Genomic DNA, 16,710 nt, shown 5'->3' with positions numbered 1-16,710 from the left:
TAGAGACAAGGTTTCGCCATGTTGCCCAGGATGGTCTCACACTCCTGGTCAAGAATGATCCTCCTGCCTTGGCCTCCCAAAGTGCTGTGATTACAGGCATGAGCCACCATGCCTAGCTGGTTTAATGCATTTCTTACCCAAATCTCAGGAAGATTTTTTGTAGACATAGACAAGCTTATTCTAAAATTTATATGGAAAGGGAAAGACACTAGAATAGCCAAAACATGTATGAAAAAGAAAAAAATTCATGATGTCAAGGCTTACTATATAGCCACAGAAATGAAGACAGTGTGGTATTGGTAGAGGAGCAGACACATAGATTAATGAAATAGAACAGAGATCCCAGAAATAGACCCACACAAACATTTAATTAATAATTAAATAATAAAATAATTAATATTTGATGAAGGAGCAAAAGTGGTTTAGTGGAGAAAAGATAGCTTTTTCAACAAATGCTCCTGGAACAACTGGACATTCATAAGCCAAATAAATAAATAAATAAATAAACCTCACACTTTAAAAAAAACTCAAAATGGATCATGGACTTAATGTAAAACATAAGCTATAAAACTTCTAGAAAAAATAGGAGGAAAACTGTGAGATCTAGGACTAATCAAAGATATTTTTAGACCTAACACCAAAGCTTTATGAATAAAAAGAAAATATGATATACTGGACCTCACCAACATTAAAAACTATTGTTCTGAAAAAGACTACATTAAGAGGATGAAAAAACTAATTATAGACTGGGAGAAAATATTTGTAAATCACATATCCAACAAAGGACTTTTATCTAGAATACATAAAGAATGCTCAAAACTTGACATTTAATGGGCAAAAGACTTGACACAACATTTCACCAAGGAAAATATACATATGGCAAAAAGCACATGACAAGATGCTCAACATCATTAGCCACTGGAAAAATGCAAATTAAATCACACAATAAGATATCACCACACACCTGTTAGAACAGTCAAAATAAAAAATACTGGCCGGGTGCGGTGGCTCATGCCTGTAATCCCAGCACTTTGGGAGGCTGAGGCGGGTGGATCACGAGGTCAGGAGATAGAGTCCATCCTGGCTAACACGGTGAAACCCTGTCTCTACTAAAAATATGAAAAATTAGCCGGCCATGGTGGCAGGCACCTGTGGTCCCAGCTACTCGGGAGGCTGCAGCAGGAGAATGGCGTGAATCTGGCAGGTGGAGCTTAAAGTGAGCCAAGATCGTGCCACTGCACTCCAGCCTGGGCAACAGAGTGAGATTCTATCTCAAAAAAAAAAAAAAAAAAAAAAATACTGACAGTACCTATAATAGTTTCATACTGTTACTGTAATAAATCACTACAATTTTTGTGACTTAAAACACCACAGATTTATTACCTTACAGTTCTGGAGGTCAGAAGTCCAAAATGAGTTTAACGAGGCTTGTGGCTATCATCCTTCAAAGCCAGCAGTAGCTGCTTGGTTGAGTCTTTTTCACTTCACATCACTCTTTTGCCTCCCTCTTCCACATTTAAAGGATTATTGTGATTATATTGGGTCCACCTAGATAATCCAGAATAATCTTTTCTTAAGGTCAACTAATTAGCACTCTTAATTCCATCTGCAACCAAAATTCTCCCTTGCATAACTTATTTCACAAGGTCCGGAGGATTAGGATGTGGACTTTTGTGGGAGCCATTTTTCTGCCTAACACAATACCAAATGTGAGCAAGGATGAAGAGAAACTGGAGCTCACATACTGCTAGCTGGAATGTAAAATGGCAGAGGCACTCAGAAAAATTTTGACAATTTTCTATAAAGTTAAACATATACTTAAACATATGACCCAGCAATTGCACTCCTATTTATCCTAAAAAAAAAGAAATTGTACGTTCAATTTAAAAACTCTATATATGGATATTCACAGCAGTTTTATTTGTAATAGACAAAAATTGGAAACTATTCAAATGTCCTTCAATGGGTGGGCCATTAAACAAATTGTGGTTCATCCATGTACTATGGCATATTATTCAACTATAAAAAGAAACTATGATACACACAGCCACTTGAATGGACCTCAAGGAAATTATGGTGAATGAAAAAGCCAATCTCAAAAAGATAAACACTGCATAATTCAATTTATATAACATTCATGAAACAATGTAATTATAGCCAAGGAGGTCAGATCAGTGGTTTCTAGGGGTTAGGGATGGGGGGCTGTGCCTATAAAGAGGCAGCACAAGGGAACCTTTTGGCTACCAAATAGTTCTACATCTTGATAGTGGTAGCAGTTTTATAAAATTACATGTGATGAAATTGCATACAGCTACAAGCACACATGCACACACACACGAATGTATGTAGAATTGGTGGAATCAGAATAAGCTCTGTAAATGGTACTGATGTCAATCTTCTGGCTTTGATGCTGTGCTGTGGCTTCACAAAATGTTTCCATTGGGGTAGTCTGGGTGAAGGGTGCATGAGATATTTCTTCACAACTTCCTGTGACTCTGTAATTGTTTCAAAATAAGTGGTGACAATTGCTTCTTGGCCTTTTGGCTAAGATCAAGTGCAAAATAAATGGTGACATCAGCAGGATGGCCGACTAGAAGTTCCTAGCACTTGTCCCCTTCACAAAGAAAGCCAGAGTAGCAACATTTTAATGAAACAACAAAAACAAACAAACAAAAAACAGAGAGAGCACTGGAGTGCATCAGAGAAGTAACAGAAACCCTGGTGAGCACATAAACTTGGGATAGCCAAATAAAGAAAGGAAGAAATGCTGGACCTTACCCCATCCCCAAACCAGGATCATCTGGGAACCAGGAGGAACTTCTTCCTACAGCAAGAAGGTAAGCAAGAGGATCCCAGCAACCCCCACCAACACCTTGAACACACACAGACCTCATCAGTGGGGTGCCCTGCAGTCTTTATAAGGACTCAGCCCAGCTGAGGGAGCTGCCTCCAGTCCACATACCTATGCTCCCTCCAAAGGAGGAGCTGACACTGTGCCCCACCCCCTGTGGCCCATGTAGCTACTGTGCTACACCATCTTGGAATTGCAACTACAGCTAGAGTGTCTTACTCAGGGGGTGAGTAGCCACAGCTCCCCTTCATCCCTGAAGCTAAGTCATCGCTGAACCACCCCAGCCTAGTAGCCCAACATCCACAAGCTGAGCTGCAAACAGCTGTTATACCCTTTCCCATGGGATCAAGCAGAGGGGGAGCTGCTCTACCTACCCCTCCCTACCCCAGGCCGGAGCTGAAGCACTACCCTCTCTCCTGGAAAAAGTGTCTTGGCCATTCAGAGCAATCACACCTTCCTCGTGCCTAAGTTGAAGCAGCATCCTGCCTCCCAGGAAATGGTGCCTGGGCCTCCCAGAATAGTCATATCCCCCAGGCCTGAGCTGAAGTGGCATATCATCCCCTGGGGAATCAGTGCCCTGGCTAAGCTGAGCCATTTTACATCCCAGGGCTGAGCTTATGTAGTACCCCGGGTCCCAGAGAAACAGAGCAGTGGCTGAACTGAGACACGTCCCCACTCCCCATCCCCAGGCCAAAAAACTCAAGTACTCCACTTCCCTGGAGCTGGACTAGCCCCCTAGAGTTTGAGCTGCTGAGACACCCCTCTCCCCAGGAGTGGAGTCATTGCTATTTTGTTTCCTGTCCCCCGCCACCCCAAGGCCCAAATGACAGCTGTGCTCTGGCATTCTGGGGTCACAGAGTCTAGGATACTACTAAGCCCCACCATCCCAGGGTCTAGAGTCACCACTACACGATGCCTCATCCTTTGGGACCTGAGTTGCCAATAAGCTCTATTGGCCCAGGTTCTTGAATTGCAGCCATATTCTGCTCCTCAGGCTCAAATTTGCAAAGCAGCCCTTCTTCCCAGGAGTCAGGCTAGTGCTATGCTTTGTCCCCAGGAGTAGAATCACAGCTATAACCCAGCCCCTGGGCCCAAGCAGCTAGGGGTTGCCACAGAGTCACAGATACTGGCTCTGTGGGCAACCTACACCAAACCCTGCCACATAGCACAAGGCACAGGTGCCATAGTAGGTTCACAGATGCCGAGCATAAGACCCCAGCCCCATAGCCACTCTGAGTACTGCAGCTGGAATCAGTACCACTGCAGCTGCTTGTAGGCTGTGTGAGACCTGATAGCAAAGGAGAACCCCTCAGATAGGTACCCCCACTGTGGGAAAAAAAAATGAGAATAGGATCCCAAAAGCTCTTGACACTGAGGATATTAACATCCTACACTGCTGCCACAAACTTCTACAGCCTAGGCCACTGAGGTGTCCATAGTTACTGCTGGCATTGAATGAAGCTGAAGAAGACTTCATTCCACACAGAAAACGATATCACTGCATCTGTCTGGAAACAGAGTCACCACATCCTCTCCAGCCAGCCCACTAAAACCCAACTGCAAGTTGAAGTCTTTCTCTATGAGTCACTCTAGAAAGTTTGGAAGTGGCTATTGTCCTAATAGATGCACAAACATCAGTGCAGGAACACAAGAAACATGAAAAAGCAAGGAAATATGGCACTGCCAAAGGTACATAATAACTCTCTATAAACCCCAATAAAAAAATCAAATAATTGCCAAATTCAAAATAATGATCTTAAGGAAACTCAACAAAATACAAGAAAATATAGATAGACAATTCAACAAAATGAGGAAACCAATTTACAATATGAATGAGAAATTAAACAAAGACATATAAATTATAAAAAAAGAACCAAATGGAAACCCTACAACTAAAGAATGCAGTGAATGAAATAAAAAATACAGTAGAGAGCTTCAACAGCAGACTTGATCAAGCAGAAGAAAGAACCACTGAACTTGAAGACAAGTCATTTGAAAGTACCCAGTCAGAGGGGGACAACAGAGAAATAAGAATGAATAAAGCCTATGAGACTTATGGGGTACCATTAAGCAAACAAATATTTATATTATGGAAATTTCAGAAGGAGAAGAGAAGGGAAAAGGTATAGAAAACCTATTTAATGAAATAATAGTTGAGAAATTCTCAAGTCTGGGGGAGATATGAACATCCAGATCCAGGAAGCTCAAGTATTCCCAGATAGATTCAACCCAAAAAAGTACTTCTCAAGGGATATTATAGTCAAACTGTCAAGAGTCAAAGACAAAGAGAGAATTCTAAAAACAGTAAGAGAAGAGCACCAAGTCACTACAGAAAACCACCAAACCACAATGAAGCAGAGTTCAGAGAAAAATAAAGGAAATGCAAAATAACCACAAAACAGCTAACAAAATGATAGAAGTCCTCTCCTATCAATAATAAACCTTGAACGTAAACAATTAAATTTCCTACTTAAAAGATACAGACTGGCTGAATAGATTTTTTAAGTGATTCAATTATATGCTGCCAACAAGAAACTCAAACTCACTTTATCTGTAAAGACATAAATAGACTGAAAATGAAGGGATGAAAGAAAAAAAACAAACATTCCACGCATATGGAAACCAAATGTGAGCAGAAATAGCTATACTTGTATCAGATTAAACAGACTTTAGTCAAAAACTGTAAAAAGTGACAAAGAAGGTCACTAAATAATGATTAAGGGATCAATTCAGCAAGAAGATAAAACAATTGTAAATATATATGCACCCAACACCAGAACACTCAGATATATAAAGCAAATATTAGCTCTAAAGGGAGAGATATATTCCAATATAATAATAGTTGGGGATTTCAACACCCTACTGTCAGCACTGGATAGATCATCTAGATGGAAAATCAACAAACACTGGATTTAAACTGCACTTTAGACCAAATGAACCTCACACTTACAGAACATTTATTCCAACTGTTGCAGAATACTCATTCTTTTCATCAGTACATGGAACATTCTTCATGACAGACTACATGTTAGGTCACAAAACAAGTCTCAACCATTTTAAAAGAATTGAAATTATATCAAGTATCTTTTCTGACCACAATAAAATAAAACTAGAAATCAATAATAAGAGGAAGTTTCAAAATTGTACAAATACATGGAAATTAAACAACAGGTTCCTGAATGATCAATGGATCAAGGAAGAAATTAAGAATAAAACTAAAAATGTTCTTGAAACAAATGAAAATAGAAACACAACATACCGGCCGGGCGCGGTGGCTCAAGCCTGTAATCCCAGCACTTTGGGAGGCCGAGACGGGCGGATCACGAGGTCAGGAGATCGAGACCATCCTGGCTAACCCGGTGAAACCCCGTCTCTACTAAAAAATACAAAAAACTAGCCGGGCGAGGTGGCGGGCGCCTGTAGTCCCAGCTACTCGGGAGGCTGAGGCAGGAGAATGGCGTAAACCCGGGAGGCGGAGCTTGCAGTGAGCTGAGATCTGGCCACTGCACTCCAGCCTGGGCGACAGAGCGAGACTCCGTCTCAAAAAAAAAAAAAAAAAAAGAAACACAACATACCAAAACCTATGGGACATAGCAAAAGCAGTATTAGCAGGGAAACTTATACAATAAATGCCTTCCAGAAAACAACCTATTGATGCATCTCAAGGAACTAGAAAAGCAAGAACAAACCAAACCCAAATTAGTCCAAGAAAAGAAATGATAAATGTCATAGCAGAAATCATTGAAATTAAGACTAAAAAAAAAAAAAAAAAAAATCAACAAAATAAAAATTTGTTTTTTGAAAAGATAAACAAAATTGACAAACCATTAGCTAGACAAAGAAAAATAAAGGAAAGACCCAAATAAATAAAATTAGAAATAAAAAAGAGACATTGCAACTGACACCACAGAAATGCAAAGGATCATCAGAGGCTATTACAAACAGCTGTATGCCAACAAATTAGAAAACCTAGCAGAAATGGATAAATTCCTGGGCAGATACAACCTACCAATATTGACCCAATATGAAGGTAGAAAACCTGAATAAACAAATTATGAGCAGCGAGATGAATCTGTAATAAAAAGTCTCCTATCAAAGGGGGAAAAAAACCCTGCTGAAAATTTTATTGGGATTATATTGAATCTATATATCAGTTTGGGGAGAATTGACAGCTTAACAATATTAAGTCTTCCAATTCACAAATATGATATATCTCTCCATTTTTAAAAAGTCTTATTTAATTTCCTTAGGTAGGTATTTTTTGTGGTTTTTAGTATACAGGTCCTATACATGCTTGGTTAAATTAATTCCTAAGTATTTTTCACTTTTGATGCTATGGTAAATGGCATTTAAATTTTTATTTTCCACTTGTTTGTTGCTAGTATACAGAAATGCATTTGGTTTTGTACATTGATCTTGTATTCTTCAAACTTACTAAATTCACTTATTAATGTAGCAATAAAATTTTAATGAATATGGAGTTTCAGTTTGGGAAGATGAAAAAGTTCTGGAGCTGGACCGTGGTGGTGATGGTTATACAATCACGTGAACATATTTAATGCCACAGAGCTTCTAATGGTAAATTTTATGTTTTTATGTTATATATATATTATCACACTGTTTGGGTAGATTTGTTAGTATTTTCTAGGTACATTATTATGATGTTCTATGTGGATTTAAAAAGTTTAACTTCTGTATTCATAAAAGAAGGAGGAAGACAAAGAGGAGAAAAGAGAAGATAGAAATGAAGACAGCTGATAGCCACATTTAGCTTTCATTGAACACAGTTGAGGATTCAGAATTTTTCATTTGCTGCCTATATCAGCAAAGATTAGAAAATTTGCAGAGAATGACATTCACTATTATTAGGCAATTCAGAAGATGACACAGAAAGACAGCAGCACTCTCTAATGATAGTGATGAAAATGAAAGTATAAGGGAAATCTTAGAATGAGTCTTCAAATGATAACATCCCAGATAATTTTTCTTGAACTCAAGAATTAACGATGAACAATTTATTTCTAATTTCAAAAAGGAAATATGACATTCTCATTCAGTGAATCATTCAGCATGAAGGACTTCATCACACAATATTTCACAAGATGATCCTGGACCATCCCATTTTGCTAAAAGGACAGTATTGTGTGACAGTGTTCTTTCATCTTTTATGATGTTTGTACATCAAAATGTACTTTATATATTAAAATTTATTCTGAAAAATAAGAAGTTAAAAATTAATCCCAGAAATCCATCTAGGCTTATGTTTGTTCACGTGTGGAAGATAACCTGGGTGGCCTGTGAAGGCAGGCCTCAGACAGTGCCTTCGTCCTGGGCATCCCTTCAGCCTTTCTCGGTGGACAAGAGGGTTATGAGAGAAAGCAGCTAAAGGTGAGGAGCACCCAGGCCGCCCTCCCTACTAACGCATCTCCTGTCTCTGCCTCTGACTCCACCCCTTGCTCTGCCATGGTGCTAAATTCAAGACCCTGCCCTCCCCTGTGAGGGCTCTCCACATCTTCAACTGACCACAAATCTATCCACACCCCTTAGTTTGCCATTCAAGGCCCTATATCCTGGATCCTCACCCATGCACATACCTGCTCGTGGATTCCACCTGGGCTGTTCCCTCTGCCAAGGCAGTCTGACTCCATTCTCCCTCTGGACCCTGGTAGCTTCCCTTGCTCGGTCTCCAGTTCCTCCCAGTGCAATGTTGCAGCCAGGCTGACCAGGCTGACAACCGATCTGCCAGGGGATGCTGCCTCTAGGGCAGTGGGTCCTCTCTGCCCTGAATGTCCCTATGTGGGGGAGCTGTGGTATGAAGTGGGGAGTGGTGAGGACTGTGGTGCTCAGCCCTGCCTACCTGCTACAGCTGAGGCTGTCCCTAGAAGGATCCCACCCAGCACTTCCTGGACTCTTCACTTTTTCAAAAGAGCTCAGAAACTGGGTCGTTATGTAAAATCTCTTGTTTTTTTCAATGCCAGCAACAACTCAAAATTTTAATGGCTGTGGAGTTTCAGTTTGGGAAGATGAAAAACTTCTGGAGCTGGAAGGTGGTGATAGTTGCACAACCATGTGAATGTACTTAATGCCACAGAGCTTGCCCACTTGAAATTGTTAAAATGATAAATTTTATGTTATGTGTATTTTATCACACTTAAAATAATTTAAAGTGTGTGGGGGTTTCCCAACACCCCTCCTCAGGTGAGGGCAGTGTAGTAAACAGTGACGATGGGTAGGGGAGGGAATCAGAAAGGGTAGGGGAAGAGAGGGGTTGGGTTAGGGGCCAGGCCAGGTCTTGTCCATGGGCAGCAGGGGTCCTGAAGGAGGGGCCATTGACGTGTGTCCAGGTCTGTGTGCTGCATTGGGTGGGGGAGAGTGTGATCATTCAGCAGAGGTGGGCAGTGGGCTCAGGGGGCGGTCAGAGGGGTGGGGGTTGAGGGCAGGTGATCCTGGGTTCAGTTGCTCACCCCTGGTCGGCAGGCCCTAGGTGGCAGGAGGCCATTCACTGGAGGCCAGAGACAGGTGGTACTCCCAAGAACGCTGATACCCTCATGGGGTGGGACCCCCAGGGAGCCTGCCAGTGCCTTTGGATGCTCAATGCTGGGGTTCTTCCCACTCAATGTTGGTCATTTTGCAGCTGAAGAAACTGAGGCACGGGGAGGCCAGGCCCCCTCCCTAACCTTCCTGTGGTAGCCTTGGCTCTGGGCAAGCAGTCAGGGAGAGCCCAGCTGTGCTCCACCTTGCTCAGTGCGGAAGTGACAGTGAGGGCTGGGCGAGGTGAGCAGGGGATGGCGAGGGTCACAACACACCCCTTTGAGAACAGGCCTTGAGGAAGTTCTTCGCTCCTGGGGTCACAGCCCCTTTATCTAGTGGCCAAGGGGTACTTTTGTGGGGCCTGCCACCCCATGTACACCTGCGCCCAGGCCTCCACCTTGCCTGTGGCACCTGCCTTCACGTGTCCTGGTGGAGCAGGAGATCCTGCCTGGGGATCCTTGGGGAATCACACATGGTGAGCCAAGCCATGTGCCTATGAAAAGGAGAAAAGGAAGGAGATGGAAGAGGAGCAGGGGAGAAGGGGGTTAGGATCAGGGGAGGGGAGAGGTGGCCTGGGCCTGCACAGAGCTGCAGTGGTGGGACTGACGGTGGCTCTGCTCTCAGCGGCCAAGTAGGGTTGTGGTGTCCCTATCTCCCAGTGCCCTTCCTTGGGGTCTGGCCCCTGCCCTGCTCCTCTCTTCTGCTTTCAGACATTTGGGATAAACTCCAAACAGCAGACCATGGCCTTTAAGATCTAGCCCCCAGGGTCCCCACTCTCCTTTCTCATCCGTGTCTCCAGGGCCCTCTCCCCTCTGAGGAGACCCTCCCAGGGACCCAACCTAAGCCCAGCCTGCTCCCTGGGCCCTGTGGAGTCCACCAGAGCCCAGTCCTCTGTGTCTCCCTCCCTCCCTGTCCCTCTTGTGTCCATCTCTAAGTCCCTCTCCCTCCTTGTCCCTTCTGTGTCCCAAAAATAAAGGATGGCAGGTTTTTTTTTTATCTTTTGTTTTAATCTTTTGTCACTACATGGGAAATGTGGGGTGTTGGTGGCCCATGTTGCTCACAAAGATCCTGAACACAAGAGAGGCTGCCTGTGGCAGGTGGATCCAGGCTGAAGCAGACCGTTTACTTTCTGCCCCAATGCCTTCTGGCCACCAGACACACTGCCTGCCTTCCGCTTAACAGGGGTTCAACACGGTGTCCATCACCACCTCTAAGTCCACAGGATCGTGTTTGGCCACAGCAGTGACCTGTTGACCAGGCCTGGGGTCTGGAGCCTGCACTACTGTGCCCACCGATGGATGGTGCCCTCTGGAGAGGCGTCCCTCCCAGGAAGCTGAACCCAGGCTCTGAGCCCGAAGGGAGGGTGTGGGCCTGGGAGGGCTTCGTGGCAGGTGAAGCAAGGTGGGATGGGGTGAGGGGTGACATGAGGGGCCCCTCCCAACAAGACTAGGGCAGGGGGTCTCTGATCACACCCCCAGGGATCCCTGCATCCCACCTCTTGGCAGGAGGATGGATAGCTCCTTGAACTGAACCCCAATGGCTGGGGGTCCTTTTTCTCTTTTTCCTTCCTTACCCCAATCCTGGAACCCGCAGTCTCTAATGCTGAAATTCCCAGATCACAACAGCTTGTGCATCCGCAGGAAGGTCTTCTCGTCCTCCTGTTCTGAGGGAGCGAGGACTCTCCCATACCAGCCGCCCTGGTGTAGATCGCGTGGGCTCCACACTGTCCTGCCTCCCGGCTCAGCAGGGCTCTGTGTCCTGGGGTGAACCTATGGCCACGCCTTCCCGCAGAGTGGGTGGTGGTGCCTCCTCCTTCATGTGTGGGCCCGTCAGCCCACATTTCTTTAGGTGCCTAACCCATTGCTAACGAAAAGTCAGACATGGTGCTGCGGAGACGCACACCTTCAGATTCTGGCACCTTCCACCTGCCTTGGTTTTCTCAGCTGTCACGTGGGGGATAGGTAGGATGCACCTCAGGCATTGTTCAGGGCAGTCCTTCTCAAACAGGCCCCAAAAGCCTCCACCCCCAACTCTCCTCCCCTAGGGGTTCTGATCCTATTGGGGAGGGGAAGACGGGAAACTGCACCTCTCATCCAGTCAGGTGTTGGCGGCTTCCACTGGAACCCCAAAATGAGACCACCTCTGAAGACTAAGCCCACTGCCACACGCTCCAAAAGCACCAGCAGCAGGTGACATTCCCAGGGATCAGCAAAGCCCTGCAAAGCGGCCATGACGGCGACCTCAAGTTAGGGCTTTTTTCTCCAAGACACAAAAATGACTAACCTTTAGAAACAGGGATATTTGTCTTGAACACAGAAGGACCCTGAAACCCTGCAGGGCTGCCGTGAGCACCCAAATTACACTTCCTCCATGTCCTTCCCGAGTGCACCTCTCAGTCCCTCTCCCTCCCTGTCCCTCCGGTGTCCATCTCTGAGTCCCCAAGTCCCTCTCCCTCCTTTTCCCCCATGTCCATCTCTGAGTGTCCCTCTCCCTACCTGACTCTCCCGTGTTCATCTTTGAGTGTCCCTCTCCCTCCCTGTCCCTCCCATGTCCCTCTCCTTCCCTGTCCTTCCTGTGTCCATCTCTGTATCTCCCTCCCTCCCTGTCCCTCCTGTGTCCATCTGTAAGTCCCTCTCCCTCCTTGTCCCTTCTGTGTCCCTGAGTGTTCCTCTCCCTCCTGGGTCCCTCTCTGAGTGTCTCTCTTCCTCCCTGTCTCTGATCTCTTTGGATCTCTACTGGCCTCTCACACTGCAGTCAGTGTCTCTGTTCTGTCCACTCTGTCCCCACCCTACTCCCTAGGTGCCCACTCAGCCCTGGCTGGCAGCTTTGGGTGCTGGTCTTACATCCCAAAATCAATGCTCTGCTTCCTTGGGGCAAAAGGCAGGGCAATCCCTGTGAGGGGGTCAGTTCTCGGAGAAGAGATGGGCCTAGCTGACCCCCAGCAGCTGTCTTCCTCACAGTTGAGTGTGTGCTTCTCAGGACTTCAGTAGAGGATTCCACTGAGCTGGATGAAAATGAGTTTCCCTCTATCCCCAGTTCATTCCCCTTTCCATGTTCCTTCCCATGGGGCTCCAGCAGCAGCCTCTGCTCCAGTGAGCTGTGGTTCTCAGTGTCCACCTGCCTGTCTCTCTGGTTTGGGGGCAGCATGTGCTGTATGACGGCAATTCTCTGATGGATCTGAGAAATGTGGATTCTCTGCTCCGCGGTTTTGTTGTTCAGATGGGAATCCCTTCCATGGTCCCCTGTCAGGGGACGTGGGATCTCCAGACGTGGTGGAGGCTGGAGATCCCAGTGCTGGCTGGGGAAGTGGCCAGGGGCTCCCAGGCTCTGGACTTGGGTGACCCTGTCCTGAAGGTTCCTGGGAAGGGGGAGAAGGCAGGTGGGACGTGGAGGGCTGGGTCGCATCTCCACCTGGGTATTCTCCCAGTCAACAGCAGAGAGCTCCCCAGGTAGAGCGCCAGGTGGCCAGACCTCTGTGAGAGGTAGGCACCACCCAGGCTGAGAGCCAGGAGGGGCCAGAGGTGCTTTTAGTGGGATCAGTCCTTTCTGCTAGGCCCGTAGTGCCAGGGTTCTCTCCAAGAGCTGCAAGCCCAGTCTTGCTCATGGCACTCACTTTCTGTTCTCCACACGAGCTGGATGTGAGACAAGAAATTTAGACCATCTCAACTGCTTAGTGCTTTCTTCCCCCAAAGCCCTGCGATGAGGAAGTGGGCAGTAGGATAGACTACTCATCTGGTCGTCCAACAGGTCATGAACGGGCCCATCGACAACACAGATGGCTTGGGTGCTGCCACCAGCCACAGCCAGGAGAGCAGTTCTCTAAACCTGAGGGAACAGGCCTTGGGCACAGGCAGGCTTACTGGGGAATTTGGGCTCTATCCTGGGAGTAGAGGCAGCTTCTATCCCAAATGCATGCCCTACAGCCCTGCCCTGCCTCTGGGAAATGTGCCTGCCCTACAGTCCCATCCAGATGGGAAATGTGGGGGAAATGCAGCCTGTGTCTAGGAACTCATGGTGGCCTGAGCACAGAGTAAGGGGTGATCCTCAAGAACACCCCCCACCTTGGGGGACCAGGAGGGTGGAAAGGAAGTTTAAAGTGCAAAGACAGGCTCCAGGCTGGGAGGTCTGGAATAAATGATGAACAGCTTAGTAAAATGGTGAAAAATACAAACAAAATTCACAGAAGGAACCTGAATGCCTAATAAAAATATAAATGGGAGTTCAACCTCACCATGACAAGGGAAATGCATGGGCAATCCAACTTAACACTCAGCATGACTGCAAACATTAGAGTCCATTAAAATGGTGAGGAGCTGAGCAACAAGACCCACTCACAGGAGGTGGGTTCATTCCCCTTTCCATGTTCCTTCCCATGAGAAGTTCCTTCCCGTCCCAGAGGATGCCCTGTGACCCCGCAACTCCACTCACAGGAAATGCCTAGGGAATCTCTCACACTTGAGAATGACTGCTGCATTGTTGTAATATTGAGAAATTGGGACCAACCTAAGCACTCACCAACAGGATGTTGTTAAATAAACTGTGATATTCACTTAATGGAATATCACACCCCACCTGGGGGAGTGGAGGAGAGTGTGTATGGACACAGACAGCTCATGAAGGGAAAAGGGAGAAAGAAAAGCAAGTGACAAACATATTGATTTATACAGTTTATAAATACGCATACAGTGAAAAATGACACCATCAAGCCAGGCACAGTGGTGCACACTTACAGTCCCAGCTACTTGGGAGGCTGAAGCAGGAGGATCACTTGAGCCCAGAGGTTTGGGTCCAGTCTGGGCAACACAGGGAAAACTCTGTCTCAAAAAAAAAAAACTTTAAATGACCGTATCATGGAAAGTTCTGGCGAGCAGTTATCTTCGGACAGAGATGAAGCAGCTGGGGGTGGGGCGGGGGGCGGTCACTGGGGTCCTAGCTGCTCTGAAGTTGTGAGTGGGGACAGAAGAGCCTGTTCAGAAGGCTGCTGACTGTCCAGGGCTTTGCAGAGTGCCTGGTTCTGCCAATGGAGGGTTACCAGCAGGAGAGCCTGGGGTGTCGAGTCAACAGGGCCCTGTGCTCAGTTAATGCTTTACTGTTGCTGTCTTGGTATCACTTGACTTTTCAGTGTGGCCGGTGTTGCTTTAAGTTTCTGGGGATAGCAAAAGTTTAAGAAGTGACTCTTGCCATCACATGGCTGATCTGGGAACACTGGAGAATAGTTTAGGGGTGACTGAGTTTCCCCCACTGCACAGAGACAGCCTGGTGCCAGGGAAGACAGGCTGGACCTGGTTGTGGCCCCCTGAATGGTGGTGGGGAGACGAGAGCACATCACAGGGCCCTGAGGGTGATGTGTATTTGAGGGGGTAGGGTTCTCCAGGAGCAGGTGTTGCACAGAAGGGAATGATGGGTACAGAGCTGGGTTAGTTTCAGCAGAGGTGTGAAGGTGATTCCTCTCTGAGCTGGAGGTGGGAGCAAACGAGAAAACGGTCTGGCATGAACAGACCAGCCCTGGGGAGGCAGACAGTGTCAACCACCACCAGGTCCATCTGCTTGAGGTATACCTTCCTACCAGGACATGAGAGCCCACAGTGGCTGGGGTCTTGTCATCAGGCACCCTGAATGCTTTCAAGTGGATGGTTTGGATCTCTCCTCACATGGCTGGTCAGGCCAGGGACGACAAGCTGTGGACCTAACAGGTGACCACTGTCCAGACAAGGCCTATTCTACCTCCTTGCCTGGCTGTCCCCTCCTCAGGCCTGTTGCCCCTTCTTTTCTAGACCCTCTGCCTGCGAGGTGTGTCAGCCTTTCTGCCTGAACAGCCTCACTGAGACAGACCTGGACTAACAGTCACCCATATTGAGCCCAAACCCACCCTGGATGATGCCAAGCTTAGAAATGTCACCCTGGAGTCACAAAATCCATTCTCTGCATTATCAAGAAAGAGGTGGTCACTCAGGGGTGCTGGAATCTTCCCCACCTTAAGGCTGAGCTCCAGTCTGCAGCCCATTCACTGCAGGTACCTGGGTCTCCCGGCCTCTGATGACCCCAAACCCTGTCTCTTCCCTAAGGGTCACTGCCCTGGGATTTGCCTGCAGGCTAGGCATACCTGGTAAATGAGGTCTCCACACACTGGGTCATTAGTGCCCACAAGCAATCACTGGTGAGTTCCTGAACTCTCAGGCTGAAGCTCAGCAGTCCCACTAGGGACCATCACTGGGGTCACAAGATGGCCCTGATCCCCAGTTCTCTGGATCCCCAGTTCTCTGGACCAGGGCAGCTTCCTAAACTCCCTAGTCCAACAGAGGTAAGGGCTGCCCTTCCCTGCCAGAGGGGCCTCCTCCAAGCCCCACGGTGCCCCAACAACACTCCCTGTCCTCTGGTAGACCCGTACCTGCCTGTGTCTTGCACAAAGTGCACACTGGGAGGCAAGACCCTGTCTTTGCAGTAAGAGGGGCTTGGGGCAGTGCTCCGCTGGCAGGCAGACAGGCAGGGAGGCCCCAGCCCAATGCCTGAGTCAGCAGGCTCCTAACAGCCTGAGTGCCCTCCTCATGGCATGGGGTCAGTGCAGCGGCAATGTCTGGGTTGTTGAGGGTTTTGGTGGGTGATCAATGCTGGAGGATCCTCCCTCTGCCTTCCCCATCCAACACAGATCATCTTCAATGTGCCAGACCTGTGCTGGGCAACAAGGTTGGCTGAGGTAGTCTGAGACAGGGTCCCTTGATGAACAGTCCACTGGGAATGGGGTCTGCAGTGGCCCTGGATGATTTCAGTATCTGCCACTCACCTTGGTCATAGTGCCACAGAGAATGTGGCATGGCCAGGACTGTACCTGGGGCAGATGGTCTTGCTCTTTGGTTCTGGGGAGGAGGGCGAAGTGACCGGGCTCAGGTGAAGGAGCTGTTGGCTTAAGAGGAGGCTGCTCCAAGAAGCAAGTAGGAGACAAGGAACCACAGGCCTGCAAAAGGGGCAGGATCCTGGACCTGGGCCCCCCGAGTCACCAGCCACATGGCCTTGGGAGTGTCACTTACTTCTATGACTGTAGCACAATGAGGGGTTAGACTGCAAAGTCTCTGAGGCCCTAACCAGCTCTGGGGAAGAAGGCCTAGGACTGAGAGAGGCAGCAGGGAGGCTGGCCAGGGTCACCTTCCAGGTCCCGGCAGCTTTCTTGCAAGTGTTTCCTAAGCCGCCCTTCTCCAGGGAGAACAGCCTCGGCCCTGCCTAGCAGGAGGCAGCATACACCTGAGTGCCTGCCAGTGCCCTCATGAACCTGCCTGAGGATGGCCATGTTCCCACACCCCATGTGTGCCTATCTCCATCAGCATTGAGAAGAC

This window comes from Macaca fascicularis, chromosome 3, assembly GCF_037993035.2.
Source record: "Macaca fascicularis isolate 582-1 chromosome 3, T2T-MFA8v1.1".
NCBI classification, from domain to species: Eukaryota; Metazoa; Chordata; class Mammalia; order Primates; family Cercopithecidae; genus Macaca; species Macaca fascicularis.
Note: the sequence above shows the minus strand (reverse complement) of the source record.